Source organism: Cebus imitator, unplaced genomic scaffold, assembly GCF_001604975.1.
Source record: "Cebus imitator isolate Cc_AM_T3 unplaced genomic scaffold, Cebus_imitator-1.0 Scaffold259, whole genome shotgun sequence".
In the NCBI taxonomy this organism is placed as follows: Eukaryota; Metazoa; Chordata; class Mammalia; order Primates; family Cebidae; genus Cebus; species Cebus imitator.
In genome coordinates this window covers 914351-929952 of record NW_016107574.1, presented here as the reverse complement: position 1 = coordinate 929952, position 15602 = coordinate 914351, and the positions used below count along the sequence as shown (strand labels likewise).

General features: G+C 43.4%; 1 long non-coding RNA gene across 1 annotated transcript; it reads left to right on the top strand.

Moving 5' to 3' along the window:
* The first annotated feature begins 9664 nt into the window (after positions 1-9664).
* Positions 9665-14872, top strand: LOC119467092. Its single transcript, XR_005195617.1, has 2 exons — positions 9665-9773; positions 14474-14872. It is a non-coding gene; the product is annotated as an uncharacterized LOC119467092 (long non-coding RNA).
* Positions 14873-15602: the final 730 nt, after the last annotated feature.

Below are 15602 nucleotides of genomic sequence, written 5' to 3'. Positions count from 1 at the left end.
GTCGTGTTCATCTTTCTTTCTACGTTTGCTTCATAACTTTATCTATGAATGTTTGTTGAATGTTTGCAGAGAGAGCCCTGCCAGATCATCTAATAAGGCCTGTGTGTTTTACAGATGAAAAAACTGAGGCCTGCAGCAGGTAAGAGATATAACTGGGTCACATAATTATGGCAGAACCTGGACCTCAGAGTTCCTGATTCTGTCTGGTGTCCCTTTTGCTTCATTCACTCATGTATCCAGCTACAGGAACTGAGCTGACATACCTCCACATGCTAGGCGCTAAGAACAAAAACAGTAGGGAGAGGAGAGGGACACACTGCTTTGGGGGAGGGTCCCAAAAAATTCAATATTCAAAATACATGATATTTTATTTTACTTTATTTTTGAGACCTGGTCTCACTTTGTCACCCAGGCTGGAGTGCAGTGTCACAATCACAACTTGCTGCAGCCTCAACCTTTTGGGTCCAAGTGATCCTCCTGCCTCTATCTCCCAAGTAGCTGGTACTATAGGCACATCCCACCGTGCCTGGCTAATTTTATATTTTCCCTAGAGATGGAGTTTTGCCATGTTGCCTAGGCTGGTTTCGAACTCCTGAGTTCGAGCAGTCCACCTGCTTCGGCCTTCCAAAGTGCTGGGATTACAGGTGTGAACCAGTGCCCCTGGCCCAAAATAACCTAATATTTCAATGCAGTATTTAAAAAAAAATCAATTTAGGAAATGATGTCCCACAGGCCTGCAGCCTAGTTTTTTTTTTTTAATTTTTAAATTTAAATTTTATTTTAACATCTGCATGCAGAAGGCAAGTTGCAGCCTGTTTTTGTAAATAAAGTTTTATTAAGAGGACATCTCAGTCCCTGTTTTAAGGAGCCCATAGTTTACTCTGGGGAGACAGACTTGAGTAGGGTGTTTATAACTCTCTGTGATTATCCTCAGGCAGCAAGCAGGGGCTGAAGGGAAGCCTTTGAAGCAGGGAGGGAAATGTGTAGAGTCCCAGCTGTATATGCTCATCGCAGCAGAACCCATTGGTTAGGAAAACAGGGTCAGGAGCCAACAGAGGAAGTGGTGAGTGACCGGATCTCAGAGATTAGGGGGAGGACATGGGGACAGTGCAGAGAGACCACCAGGCTGAGAATGTCCCATGAGCGTTTTGGACTTGACACCATAGACATGGCTAACTCGGCCTGACACTGAAAATAGAGAAATCAAACACAAACCAGAGGGGCAGGTCCCAGAAATACATTTAACACCACAATGATAGAAAGTAGTGAAAGAAGCTGAGCACGGTGGCTCATGCCTGTAATCACAGTACTTTGGGAGGCCGAGGCAGGTCGATCACCTGAGGTCAGGAGTTTGCAGCCAGCCTGGCCAACATGGTGAAACCCTGTCTCTACTAAAAATACCAAAATTAGCTGGACGTGGTCTTGGACGCCTAAAATCCCAGCTACTTGGGAGGGTGAGGCAGGAGAATCTCTCGAACCCAGGAGGCAGAGGTTGCGGTGAGCCGAGATCGTGCCATTGCACTCCAGCATGGGTGACGAGAGTGAAACTCCATCTCAGAAAAATAAATTTAAAAAAATAATAATAAAATAAAAGGACAGTCATTGTTTATTGCCACCTACTTTATACCAGTCTCTCTCATAAGCTATGTACATGCAACATCTCACTCATTTTCACCATGACCCTATTCGTGGATTCTACTAGTATTCTCGTTATATTGATAAGAAAACAGAGGCTCAGAAAAGTAAAGTAACCTGTCCAAATGATTGATCTAGTAAGCAGGGTTCCTGACTTCAGGAAGGCAAAGAGATGGGGCCTTCTTGGGGCTGTCCCTTTCTACAGAGAAGAATGTTCTTCATGACTGAGATTGGGGGTGGCCCGGGTTCTCTGAAGATCCCAGTGTTGCAAGAGGCGACTCTCCTTCCTGATTTCACTGCCCAGGTCTGTGGCAGCTCCAGCCCATAACTCTAACGTCCCCCCACCCACACACACCCCCACCTCAGCACAGTGACTTTACCCCAAGGCTGTGTCACGCTTAACAGACGACACTCAGGGAAAAGCTGTGTGGTTGAATCACAGTGACCACTTCCTTTTCCATTCAGGATCCCCTTTTCTCAGAGCCCTCACTCTGCCATGCCCTGTTTAGTAAGTGCCACAAAGTTTATGACTCCTGGACTGCTAGGGAGGCTTAGTCACCCCTTCCTATACCCTAATTCTACTAGGCTGAGAGGCATCAACCCTCAGCTTCTGCACCATTTCACAACCTTGCATCAGGAGCCTGGAGGGACACCCTGTTTGTCCTGGGGCTGCACAAGTAGGCAAAAGGACCATCTCCATTCCTCTAGATGGGTGATGTAAGGCTGACCGGACAGGTGGGCAGATGTCCAAACCTCAGCCATAAAGGGAGGTAGTCACTGACCCTGTGGGCTCCTCGGAGGCACCTGCTCACTGGATGTTGTTGTCTGCAAGCACATGGGTCAGGATACCAAGTGGAAGGAAATGCCAAGGGGTTGTATGTCTTTGGGGGAAACCCCAAGTTTCTTTCATTTGCTCAGAAATGGCTTCCTGGAGGCTGACAGCTGTAGCTAATATTGAATCTGAGAGCTGAGGAAGTCATCAGCTATTAAGGGGCCACCCGGAAGAGGAGACTTCCCCTGGGTAAATGCACAGAGCAAAATCTAGGACCATCAGGGCTAGATTAAGATCTTTAGTAGTGCTCAACCTCTAAAGATTATGCTGCAAGTATTTCTTGCCCCACACAAACCCTCATAGATAATAAAAATAAAACCATCTAAATCCTAAAATTAAGTATATCCTTATCAAAATATCAGTGATGTTACTTATGAAAGTGGAAAAAAAATTCTAAAATTCATAGGAAACCCAGAGGACTCCAAAACGCTAAAGCAATTCTCAACAAAAAGAACAAAGCTGGAGGCATCACACTACCTGACTCAAAATTTACTACAAAGCTACAGCATGGTACTGGCATAAAGACCGTCTCAAAAATCACTGGAACAGAAGAGAGAACTCAGAAAGAGAATTTGTAGAGACAACTTCACACATTTGTAGCCAACTCATTTCTACAAAGGTGTCACAAGCAAACAGTATGGATCATTCTCTAATAAATGGTGCTGGGAAAACTGCAGAAAAATGAAAACAGACCTCTATCTTTCACCATAAATAAAAATAAAATAAAAATGGATTACTTAAATCTAAAACTCAAAAGTATGAAACTATTAGAAGAAAACATTGGTGAGTGCTCCAATACATTGGTTTGGGCAAAAAAATTTTGTGTAATCTTTTCATGTCCTCAAAAGCAACAGGAAACCACAGCAAAATAGACAAATGGGATTACATTAAATGAAAAAGTTTTTGTACAGCAAAGAAAATAATCAACAAAGTAAAGAGACAATCTACAGAATGGGAGTAAATACTTGCAGCTATCCACCTGACAAGGGATTAATAACCAGAATGTATAAATAGCTCAAACAACTCAATAGGAACAAAACAAATACTCCTATTTAAAAATCGGCAAAAGATCTGCATAGACATTTCTCAAAAGAAGACATACAAGGCCGGGCGCGGTGGCTCAAGCCTGTAATCCCAGCACTTTGGGAGGCTGAGGCGGGTGGATCACGAGGTCAAGAGATCGAGACCATCCTGGTCAACATGGTGAAATCCCGTCTCTACTAAAAATACAAAACATTAGCTGGGCATGGTGGCACGTGCCTGTAATCTCAGCTACTCAGGAGGTTGAGGCAGGAGAATTGCCTGAACCCAGGAGTCGGAGGTTGCGGTGAGCCGAGATCACGCCATTGCACTCCAGCCTGGGCAACAAGAGTGAAACTCCGTCTCAAAAAAAGAAAAAAAAAAAAGAAGACATACAAATAGCCAACAGGTATATGCTCAACGTCTTTTTTATTTTTATTTTTATTTTTTTATTTTGAGATGGAGTCTTGCTCTATCGCCCATGCTGGTTTGCAGTGACACGATCTCTGCTCACTGCAACCTCCACCTTTTGGGTTTGAGCCATTCTCCTGCCTCAGCTTCCCAAGCAGCTGTGATTACAGTCGCACGCCACCAGGCCCAGCTAATTTTTTTGCATTTTTAGTAGAGATGGGGTTTCACCATGTTGGTCAGGCTGGTCTTGAACTCCTGACCTCGTGATCCACCCACCTCAGCCTCCCAAAGTGCAGGAATTACAGGCGTGAGCCACTGCACCAGGCTGCTCAACATTATTAATCATGAGAGAAATGCAAATCAAAACCACAATGAGTTATCATCTCATCCCAGTTAAAATGGCATCTATCTATGTGTGTGTGTGTGTGTGTGTGTGTGTGTGTGTGTGTGTATGCAATACATGCTGAGAAAGGAATCCTCATATGCTGATGGTGGGAATGGACATGAGAACAGCCGCTATGGAAAATGGTATTGCAGTTCCTCAAAAAACTAAAAATAGGATTACCATATGATCTAGCAATTCCACTGCTAGATGTATAGCCAAAAGAAAGGAAATCCATATATGGAAGAGATATCTGCACTTGCATGCTTACTGCAGCACTATTCACTATAGCCAACATATGGCATCAACCTAAGTGCCCATCCACAGATAAATGGATAAAGAAAATATGGTACCTACACACAGTGGAATATTATTCAGCCATAAAAAGAATGAAAGCCAGTCATTTTCGGCAGCATAGATGGAACTGGAGGACATTATGTTAAGCAAAATAAGCCAGGCATGGGAAAACAAATACTGCATGATCTCACTCATATATAGGAGCTAAAAAAGTGGATCTCATGAAGAGAGAGAGTAGATTGGTGGTTACTGGAGGCTGGGAAGGGGAAGGGAACTGGGAATGAAGAGAAATAGATTAACAGGTACAAATATACTATTTGATAGAATACATAAGACCTAGTGTTTATAGATAAGGAAGGCAACTATAATTTACAATCATCTATTGCACATTTCAAAGTAACCAGAAGAGAGTAACTGGAATGTTTCCAGCACAAGGAAAAGATAAACATTTAGGGCAATGGACATCCCAAGTACACTGATTTGATCTTTATAAATTATATAAAGGTATGACATCACATGTCCCAAAACCATGTACATGTTATACATTAATGCATAAATATTGTACATTAATACATAATAAAAAGTTTTAAAAAGAAAAATAAATAAAAACAAGCATAAGGAAGTCCAGTAATGTTCTGTTTATTTCCATAATGACCACTTCAGTGCTTTTTTTATCAGTGTCTTTTTTTCTCACCTTCTGTCGCCTCCACTTTGCTGATGCCATAGCCCTGTGAGGTCTACCTGTTGGATAATTCTGCAGTGAATAAACGTCACTGGACCACGTGCATTGGCTAATATAGGGAAGATCTTCCTAACCATTTGCGTTGTGTGACCACTAAGTGGGCTGCCCAGGGAGGAACTGCCCAGTCGCTGTCATGTTCCCACAAGGCCAAAAGTCCCTGTGATGGGGACAAGATGTGTAAGAATCTGGAAAGACAGTGGCTTTCCCTCTAAAGTCTTTTCTAGTCCAATGATGGGCATTCCAAGTACTTTGAAGGAACTGCAAAGGCCTACTCCAAGCTGGGGGTTATAGGCTGAGGGATGGGCTCTGGGGTCCTTTGGGGGACTTTGAGGAGAAGAATTACTCTTTTCTCCAGGAAGGCAAGCTTACCCCTGCCTTGGAGGTCTTGGATCAGCCCTGCAGCTACATCAGGAAAACCAGCCACACTGTCACAAGACAGCACCAGGGATGAGTGGGTCAGGACCAATTGGGTGGCACCAAGGGGCATTTTAGCCACCAATCAGAGCACCCTGTGTTCAGTCCTATTTATACATATGCTCCCCTGTGCTCAACTATGAGCTCCTTGAAAGTCAAGACTGCCTTATTGGTTCCTATATCTCTGGTGGTGGCCCTTGGTTGAATTAATTGAATGAATAGCGTCAGGAAGAATGAAATGGTGTATTTATTTAAGGCAGTATATAAATGCAAATTCTATAAACACTAAATAAAAGGCTTTCCAGTTGTTTAGTGACTTTGCACAAGGTTACACGGGAAACTGGTTATGTGTTCACCTCTGGAGAAGGGGACCAGAGGACAATGGTGTCTGGGGTGAGAGGGACACTATGCATCACTTAATGCCATTTTTATCATGAATATTTATTAGTTATAGAAACTAAAATAAAAATACTCGGGTTAAAAAGTTTCCAAAGTGCTTCCAGCAACATGGTAGGTGACTTAAGTGGCGTAACAGAGTACTGGATATTGCAAGTGTGTGACGCTTCTTAGAAGAGGCTCTTAACCATTTTCTCAGATTTATTGACTTTCAGTTTACAAACCATTTTTATAACACTGAAATGTTTGCTTTCCAGTATAGAACTCATCAAATTCATCAGTTAAAAGTAGGCTGGTGATAAGGGCAGGCAAGAACATTGTCCCTCAAGACAGAAGTCAGAGAAATGACTGTTTCATTTGGGTACAACAATTGACAGCCACAAAAGGGACCAAGAGCTGTTGGCAAAAGATTATATTGTATTCACCTCACCTTTTCATTTCTTTTCTTTTCTTTTTTTTTTTTTTTTTTTTGAGATGGAGTCTCTGTCACCCAGGCTGGAGTGCAATGGTGCAATCTCGGTTCACTGCAAACTCCGCCTCCCAGGTTCAAGCAATTCTCTGCCTCAGCCTCTGGAGCAGCTGGGATTATAGGCGCCTGCCACCATTCCCAGCTAATTTTTGTATTTTTAGTAGAGACGGGGTTTCACCATCTTAGCCAGGCTGGTCTTGAACTCCTGACCTCGTGATCCCCCCTGACTTGGCCTCCCAAAGTGCTGGGATTACAGGCGTGAGCCACCGCGCCCAGCCCATCTTTTTAAAAAAATGTTTTTTAAGAAAGTGAGTCAAATACTGCTTAGTTAAAATCAGCTCTTCCAGGCTGGGCACATACCTGTGCCTCATACCTGTAATCCCAGCATTTCGGGAGGCCAATCAGGAGTTTGAGACCAGCCTTGGTGACAGAGAAACCCCATCCCTACAAATAATTTAAAAATTAACCAGGCTTTGAGGCCTACCCCTGTGGTCTCAGCTACTTGGCAGGCTGAGGTGGAGGTCTAGGTGGTGATCCATGATTCGATCACTGCACTCAGATCTGAGCAACAGAGCAAGACCCTGTCTCAAAAATTAAAAATTAAAAAATTATTCCCACAAGCCATATACCCAGCTGATTTTTTGTATTTGTAGTAGAGATGGGGTTTCACCATGTTGACCAGGATGGTCTCGATCTCTTGACCTCATGATCCACCCGTCTCGGCCTCCCAAAGTACTGGGATTACAGGCGTGAGCCACCGCGCCCGGCCCAGTGTCCAGATTTTTTAATGATCGCCATTCTAACTGGCATGAGATGGTATCTCAATGTGGTTTTAATTTGCATTTCTCTAATGACCAGTGATGAAGAGCATTTTTTCATATGTTTTTTGGCCTCATATATGTCTTCTTTTGTAAAGTGTCTGTTCATATCCTTTGTCCACTTTTGAATGGGGTTGTTTTTTTCTTGTATATCTGTTTTAGTTCTTTGTAGATTCTGGATATTAGCCATTTGTCAGTTGGGTAGATTGCAAAAATTTTTTCCCAGTCTGTTGGTTGCCAGTTCGCTCTAATGATGGTTTCTTTTGCTGTACAGAAGCTCTGAATTTTAATTAGATCCCATTTGTCTATCTTGGCTTTTGTTGCCAATGCTTTTGGTGTTTTAGTCATGAAGTCCTTGCCTATGCCTATGTCCTGGATGGTTTTGCCTACATTTTCTTCTAGCATTTTTATGGTGTTAGGTTTTATGTTTAAATCTTTAATCCATCTGGAGTTAATTTTAGTGTAAGGTGACAGGAAGGGGTCCAGTTTCTGCTTTCTGCACATGGTTAGCCAGTTTTCACAACACCATTTATTAAACATAGAGTCCTTTCCCCATTGCTTGTTTTTGTTAGGTTTGTCAAAGATGAGATGGTTGTAGATGTGTGGTGTTGCTTCTGGGGCCTCTGTTCTGTTCCTTTGGTCTATGTCTCTGTTTTGGTAGCAGTACCATGCTGTTTTGATTACTGTAGCCTTGTAGTATAGTTTGAAGAGACTGGGTAATTTATAAAGAAAAAAGGTTTAATTGGCTCACAGTTCTAGTTCCACAGGCTGTATGAAGCATGGCCGCATCTGCTTCTGGGGAGGCCTCAGGGAGCTTTTACTCATGGCAGAAGGCAAAGTGGAAGCAGGCATCTTACATGGCAGGAGCAGGACCAAGAGAGCGGGGGAGATTGCTGTGCACTCTTAAACAAACAGATCCCATGAGAACTCACTATCACGATGACAGCTCCAGGGTGTCAAACATGAGAAAACATCCCCATGGAATCACCCCCCAGCAGGCCTCACCTCCAGCATTGGGGGTTACAGTGCAACATGAGATTGTGGTGGGGACACAGATCCAAACTGTATCATATATATTTATATAGCCACATAAATACATGTTATATATAAAACACACATGTATTATGTATGTATATAATACGTATCACTTATATGACATATATGCCTGTAATACACATGTATATTACACATGTACACATACATGTTTACATACATGATAAATGTATATTTTATACAAATACATATGTATTACATATGTGTATATAATACATTATACATGCACACACACACACACACATATATATATATTCTGCCAAGGTTGCAAAAGCAAACACAGGGTAACTGTGGGCTCAACAGAAGCAATTTCTTCTAGGTTTTTCCACAGGCAGGGGCAGGGAGAGTTACCTGGCTGATTTCCTATGATCCCCAATTAATTCAGCCCACACTGACTGAATGTCTTCTCCATGCCCAGCACCGCGCTAAGTGGTGTGTGTACCGAGTCCCATCAGAGTTGACCCTCTCCTTGGCCAACTTGAGCAATGGAAACTGAACATTCATCCCAGTGCCCCGGGTTAACATGTGCTGGGGCATCATCCAGCTTCTGTTATTTACCAAAGGCAAAGCTTATTTCAAATGACCCACTCCCTTCACTGGGAGCCAGAGTGAAGGAGGCTGGGCAGGAAACCAGCCAGGCTAGCTGGAGCCCACCAGCATGGCCTGGGGTCTGGCCTATGTTAATCCACCAGTTCCTGCTGCCCTAATCAGGTCCTGAGGGACCAAGTTATTCTAAGTAATCAACAAGAATGGGAATAATGAAACAGGAAACTAATGTGTTCGTTTATAAGTAAATTCCTTGAGTCCAGCAGCAACACAATTACTGCTGCTGCGCTATTGTTCTCTCCTGTTGGATGAGGCAAGCTGAGACCGCTGTATAAGCTAAAGCTTGCTCAGAATGTAGAAAGACCACAAAGGGACCTGGGAATTATTTAGAGGGAGGCAAGTGGTATAGTAAAAAGAGGGTGGCCAGATGAAATTTGCTGGAAATCGTGGCTCCAGCACTTATTAACTATGTGAATTTGGGCAGGTTACCTTAAAGTCTGTGTCAGTTTCTCCACAAATAAAATGAGCACAGTAACATCTAACTCACACAGCTGTTTTAAAGAGTAAGTGAGATGATGTATGGAAAAGTCCAGGCACAAACTAGATATCACCAAGTGCTCACTTCCTTTTAACTATTTTTATAGATAACTTTCAACTGCAAGGTGATACATCATGTTAATTACTGAATATGGAAAATGTTTGATAAGCCAAAAGGAAAAAACTAAAATCTCCCACAATTCCATCAGCCAGAGATAACTGTGAGCAGCATTTTTAGTATTTGTCCCTCCAGGCCTTTTTATGTGTTATTATTCTTAAAAACAAAAACTCCCATAGTGTCTTAAAACCCACTCTTTTACGACCCTAGGTTATCATCTCACATCTTCACATCCTCTATGGCATCATTAAAAAGAAAAAGTCTAACATAGTGGCCCATGATATGGCCATATCATATATATAGACACAGAGTCTCGTACTGTCACCCAGGCTGCAATTCATTGGCATAGTCTTGACTCATTGCAGGCTCCAACTCCTAGGTTCAAGTGTTTTTCCTGCCTCAGCCTCCTGAGTAGCTGGGATTATAGGCATGTGCCACCATACCTGGCTAACTTTTGTATTTTTAGTAGAGATGGGGTTTCACCAAGTTGGCCAGACTGGTCTTGAACTCCTGACCTCAAGCGATCTGCTCGCTTCACCCTCCCAAACTGCTGGCATGAGACACTACATCCAGTCTTATTATTTATTTTTTCAGACAGGGTCTCACTCTGTCACCCAGGTTGGAGTGCAGTGGCATGATCATAGCCCACTGCAGCCTCAAGCTCCAGGGCGCGGTGATGCTCCCATCTCGGCCTCTCGGGTAGCTGAGACTACAGGCGTGCATCACCACACTCAACGAATTTTTTAAAATTTTTTTATAGAGGCAGGATCTCTCCATGTTGCCCAGGTTGGTCTTGAACTCCTGGGCTCAAGGGAATCCACCTGCCTCGGCCTGGTAATCTCTTCACAATCCAGCGCCTGGTCGTCATTGTTTATTTATCCAACTTTGTATTTTTGAGCAGTGTCTCCGTTATAAACAATGCAAAAGTGAACATCTTAGCAGCTGAGCAACTTTTTTTTTTTTTTTTTTTGAGACGGAGTTTCGCTCTTGTTACCCAGGCTGGAGTGCAATGGCGCGATCTCGGCTCACCGCAACCTCCGCCTCCTGGGTTCAGGCAATTCTCCTGCCTCAACCTCCTCAGTAGCTGGGATTACAGGCACGCGCCACCATGCCCAGCTAATGTTTTTGTATTTTTAGTAGAGACGGGGTTTCACCATGTTGACCAGGATGGTCTCGATCTCTTGACCTCGTGATCCACCCGCCTCGGCCTCCCAAAGTGCTGGGATTACAGGCTTGAGCCACCGCGCCCGGCCTCTGAGCAACTTTTTTTTTTTTTTTGAGACAGAGTCTTGCTCTGAAGCCCAGGCTGGAATGCAATGGCACGATCTCAGCCCACTGCAATCCTCCGCCTCCCAGGTTCAAGCGATTCTCCTGCCTCAGCCTCCTGAGTAGCTAAGACTACAGGCACACACCATCATGCCGGGCTGATTTTTGTATTTTTAGTAGAGACGGGGTTTTACCACCTTGGCCATCTTGGTGTCAAACTCCAGACCACAGGTGATCCACCTGCCTCGGCCTCCCAAAGGGCTGGGATTACAGGCGTGAGCCACCGCCCCCAGCCCTTAGTTGAGCAACTTCCATTACTCCCCAGTGTTAAGTTTTCTGAAGGAGACTGGTTGGTTCATACTGACACACAGCCTTTCAAAAATTTCAGCCAGTTTCTGTTCCCACCTACCCAGTTAATTATCTTGATTGCAAGCCAACCCTGGGTTTTGTTTTTGTTTTTGTTTTCTATTCAGCAGCAGTACCTTAGCAATCACTTTTTCTTCTAGAGATATTTCTGCCCAAATACATAGATTTGGTGTCTGGGCCTCCTAAGGCCTGTTCCACCCAGTCTAATTCTGGAGACATAAGCTCTGTAGAAAATGGTCTCCTGCTAATTTCCCAGCCCAGGCACCAAGTGTTGTCTCAGAGAGGACCCATGATCAGTAATTCGATTCCCGCTTGTCTGCTACTGGCTACATTTCTCAAAATGTCATTAGCCTCATTCACAAATCTTGTTGAAGGTGAGTTGTTTCTGCAGATAGCTAATATCACTCATTTTCTGTTTACGCTTTGTTTCTGAGGGTAAGGGTCTCCGACACTGTCTTCAAGGGTAGATTGGGGAAGAACGATTTTATCAAAGCTGAAAGTAGGAAATTTGGTCCTTGGGACAAATAACAGGAAATGAGAGCTCAGATCAAAGAAAGGGCACCCTGAGGGAAGGGGATGTGGGACAAGCGAAGGCGTTGGTCACACATGTTCCTTGGCTCACTGGCCTGTGTCACTGCACCCCCACTTTACCAACTCCCCATCTTCTTTCCCTTATCAGGACCCTTGCAATTACACTGGGCCACCCCAGATGATCCAGGATAATCTCCCCATCTGAAAATCCTGAACTTAATCAGTTTTGCCATGAAAGGTTTCATATTCATAGGTTCTAGGAATTAGGATGTGGACATTTGGGGGATTATTATTCTGCCCACCTCATCTGGGCAAGCCAGTCTCTGGCCTGAGTTTCCTTATCTGCAAACTGTGAGTCTCCAGCAAAAAATTCTTCACGATCCCTTCCAGGTTTGGCTGGTGGAAATATTTTCAGTGAAATCCAGGGGAACTGTATAGATACAGAAACTGTACTCAATCTCTTATGGGTTTCTTTATTTCCTCCTCTAGAGCTATACTCTCTCATCTGAATGCTACCAATGTCATTTGTATGTAAGCTTTTACTAACTGAAAGAGCTGGCATAGCAAGCTTACTATGTGCCAGGCCCTGTTCTAAGCCTTTTGCCCACCTGGAACCGTTGAACCTTCCATAACAGCCCTATGAACCAAGCACTATTGCTTCCCTTATTTTATACAGTCACAGAGAGGTAAGATATTTTGCACAAGAACCCAGAGTGGCAGGACTGAGGTTAAACTTCAGCTGTCTGGCTCCAGCATCTGTACTCTTAACCACCGGCCACCCAGCATCTCATCAAAGCCCTTGACCACAGTCATGAGGCCATTGCTTAAGTCTCTTCTCCTAGACTGTGAGCAACTCAAGAGCAGGAACCTTGTCTAACTCTGTGAATCCCAGCTCTGATAACGACCTAGCACACAAATAAACAGAAAAAGGATGAATGTACGAATGAATGACTATAAGCATGCTACTTATCTATTTTAGAGCCTCTTGATCAGGGCCATGATTGCAGGACATAATAATAAACATTTCTGGGACACTTCAAAAGAAAGCATACTCCTCCTGCCAGCATTGGGAAGGAGGTACTATTATGATCGTCATGTTACAGACTAGTAAACTGCAACAGAAAGAAAAACACTAAGTAATGTGCCCACGGCCAGGAACCGGATTTGAGTGGAGATTTGCTTGACTTCCAAGCTTGCATCGTGGAGGTGAGCATGAACTCTCTGAGGGCTGCAGTTTTTAAGTAAGAATCGAGTTTGACTCTGGACAACCACAGAGAGGAATAAGATAAATGAACTTAAAAAAAATTTTTTTTTATTCCATATTACGTTTTAGGGTACATGTGAAGAACATGCAAGAGTGTTGCATAGGTACACACATGGCGGTGTGATTTGCTGCCTTCCTACCCATCACCTATATCTGGCATTTCTCCCTATGCTATCTCTCCCCAGCTCCCCATTCCCCCATTTTTTTTTTTTTTTTAAGATTGATTCGCCCAGGCTGAAGTGCAATGGCACGCTCTTGGCTCACCACAACCTCTGCCTCCCCGGTTCAGGCAATTCTCCTGCCTCAGCCTCCCAAGTAGCAGGGACTACAGGTGCACAGCCCTACACCCGGCTAATTTTTGTATTTTTAAGTAGAGACAGGATTTCACCATGTTGGTCAGGCTGGTCTCGAACCCCTGACCTCATGATCCGCCAGCCTCAGCCTCCCAAAGTGCTGGGCTTACAGGCGTGAGCCACCACTCCTGGCTGACAAATGAACATTTTGCTGGACAACACGATATGCCAGGTCCTGGTGCCAGGTGCTTAACATAACTCAGTCCCCAGAACAACCTGCTTATTCCATTTTACAGATGAGAAAACGGAGGTTCAGAGAGAGACAAATGAGTTTCCCAAAGTCTATCAGGACAGGCAAAACTAGATCTAACTCTGCAATTCATCAGCTTTCCACTACTATTAAGCTGCTGAGCCTCAGTTCTCTCATTTGAAAAGATGAAGAGATCTTCACATGGTGAAGGATTTCACCATGTTGGCCAGGCTGGTCTCAAACTCCTGACCTCAGGCGATCCACCTGCCTCGACCTCCCAAAATGCTGGGATTACAGGCGTGAGCCGCCACTCCCGGCCAGAACTTCACATTTATTATGTAATTTCATCCTCATAACAACCCCTGAGATACTATATTATTATTATTATTTCTAGTTTACAAATAGAGAAACTGAGGCTTAGACAGGCATATGTTGTTACACAGCTACTCTGAGACCCAACCAAGTTTAACTGAGTCTTGTTAGAGTCATAAGCCAAACTCTTGCCTATTTTCCTGTGCAGCCTCCAGCAGTCTCTGGCAGCCTTTGGAGTGAGGACATCCTGTGTTCCTCCAGAATCAGAACAAGGCTGGGATGGATGTGGGATGAGTTCCTTAGTGTGTGGGCCCCTCTTCCTTTGGATTTCAAAGACTCACTTCGGTGAAGTTCTGTCAAAGTCAAAAGGTGGCATTGAATGGATCGTCGGCCCAGGCTCAGAGTCCAGCCCTGGCACCTCAAGGGCTTGGCCATTTCCTCTGATCTTGTTGTCAAGGCAACCCTGGATCCCTTTGTGGTTCTGTGGTTATTCTCCCTCTTGTTGCCTTGTCTTCCTACAGTTTCAAGAGAACACTTTAGAGACAGCAGCTCCAAATGGCCTACTTGTCACTGATTGAAGAAGACGCTGACCTGAAATAAAAACAGTTCCTAGGACCCATCAAGGCCTTAACTAGAAAGGGGAATGCTCTGTAAACACCTTGAGAGAAGAGATTGTCTGTCTTATCACAACTGTACCCCAGTGCCTCACAGGATACCTGGAATGGGGTATGAGGGGGTCAATTAATGTTGAGTGAATGAATGAATGATCTGATTATGGAAAGGGGCTCCCTAAGCTTTTCAGGGGTTGAAAAACTTGGGCAGAGTGATGAGCTAAGATTTGTGGGTTTTAACCTCTGTATTGAGTCTTAGTGTGTTACAGGACGGTATTGGTGACCAACAAATATTCACTGGGTAATTGATCTTACTCTGTGTTTTATTTTTTCCTGTGTGCTTCAATCCCTTGGTTTAAGAGCAATTTTGGCTTTGTGATGGATTCCACAATTATAAGAACTTCTTGACTGCCCTCTAGTGGAAAAGATGCAGATGTCACACTCAGAACAATCCATTCGCCTTTCCTCTGATGTTGAAAGTGGCTCCCTTTTTTCTGATAACTCACTGGACTTTATATAATTCAAAATTGTGATTGTTCCAAATTTGGCAGTTCATCCTCACTTTACAGATAAAGTTGACATGTAGAACAATGCTTCTCAAATTGACTGGCAAAGGACCAGTTTTTTAAAAATGTTTAATCTGCAAACCAATCCATTGTACAAAAAAAATGAATTATTAATACTGGATATATTACATTAAAAAACAAAGATATACAAAATTAAAATTAAATGTTGTTATCAGATCCAACAGACAAAATTACATTTCAATAAATGTAATCAGAATAAACATAACATAGGGAAAAATAAAATAATTCCAAACTCTGTACATGTTCATTGAATGTGTGTATTATGTGATTAACATATAAATCGCTATTTTGCATTCATAATTTTTGTTGTTCTGCAATTATAACTAAATGAAAAATTATGAGTAAAATAGTGTTTCTCCACTTTGAATGAACACTGTGAATATCAATATTGAACAAGTCTTGAACTCCTGACCTCGTGATCCACCCACCTTGGCCTCCCAAGTGCTGGGATT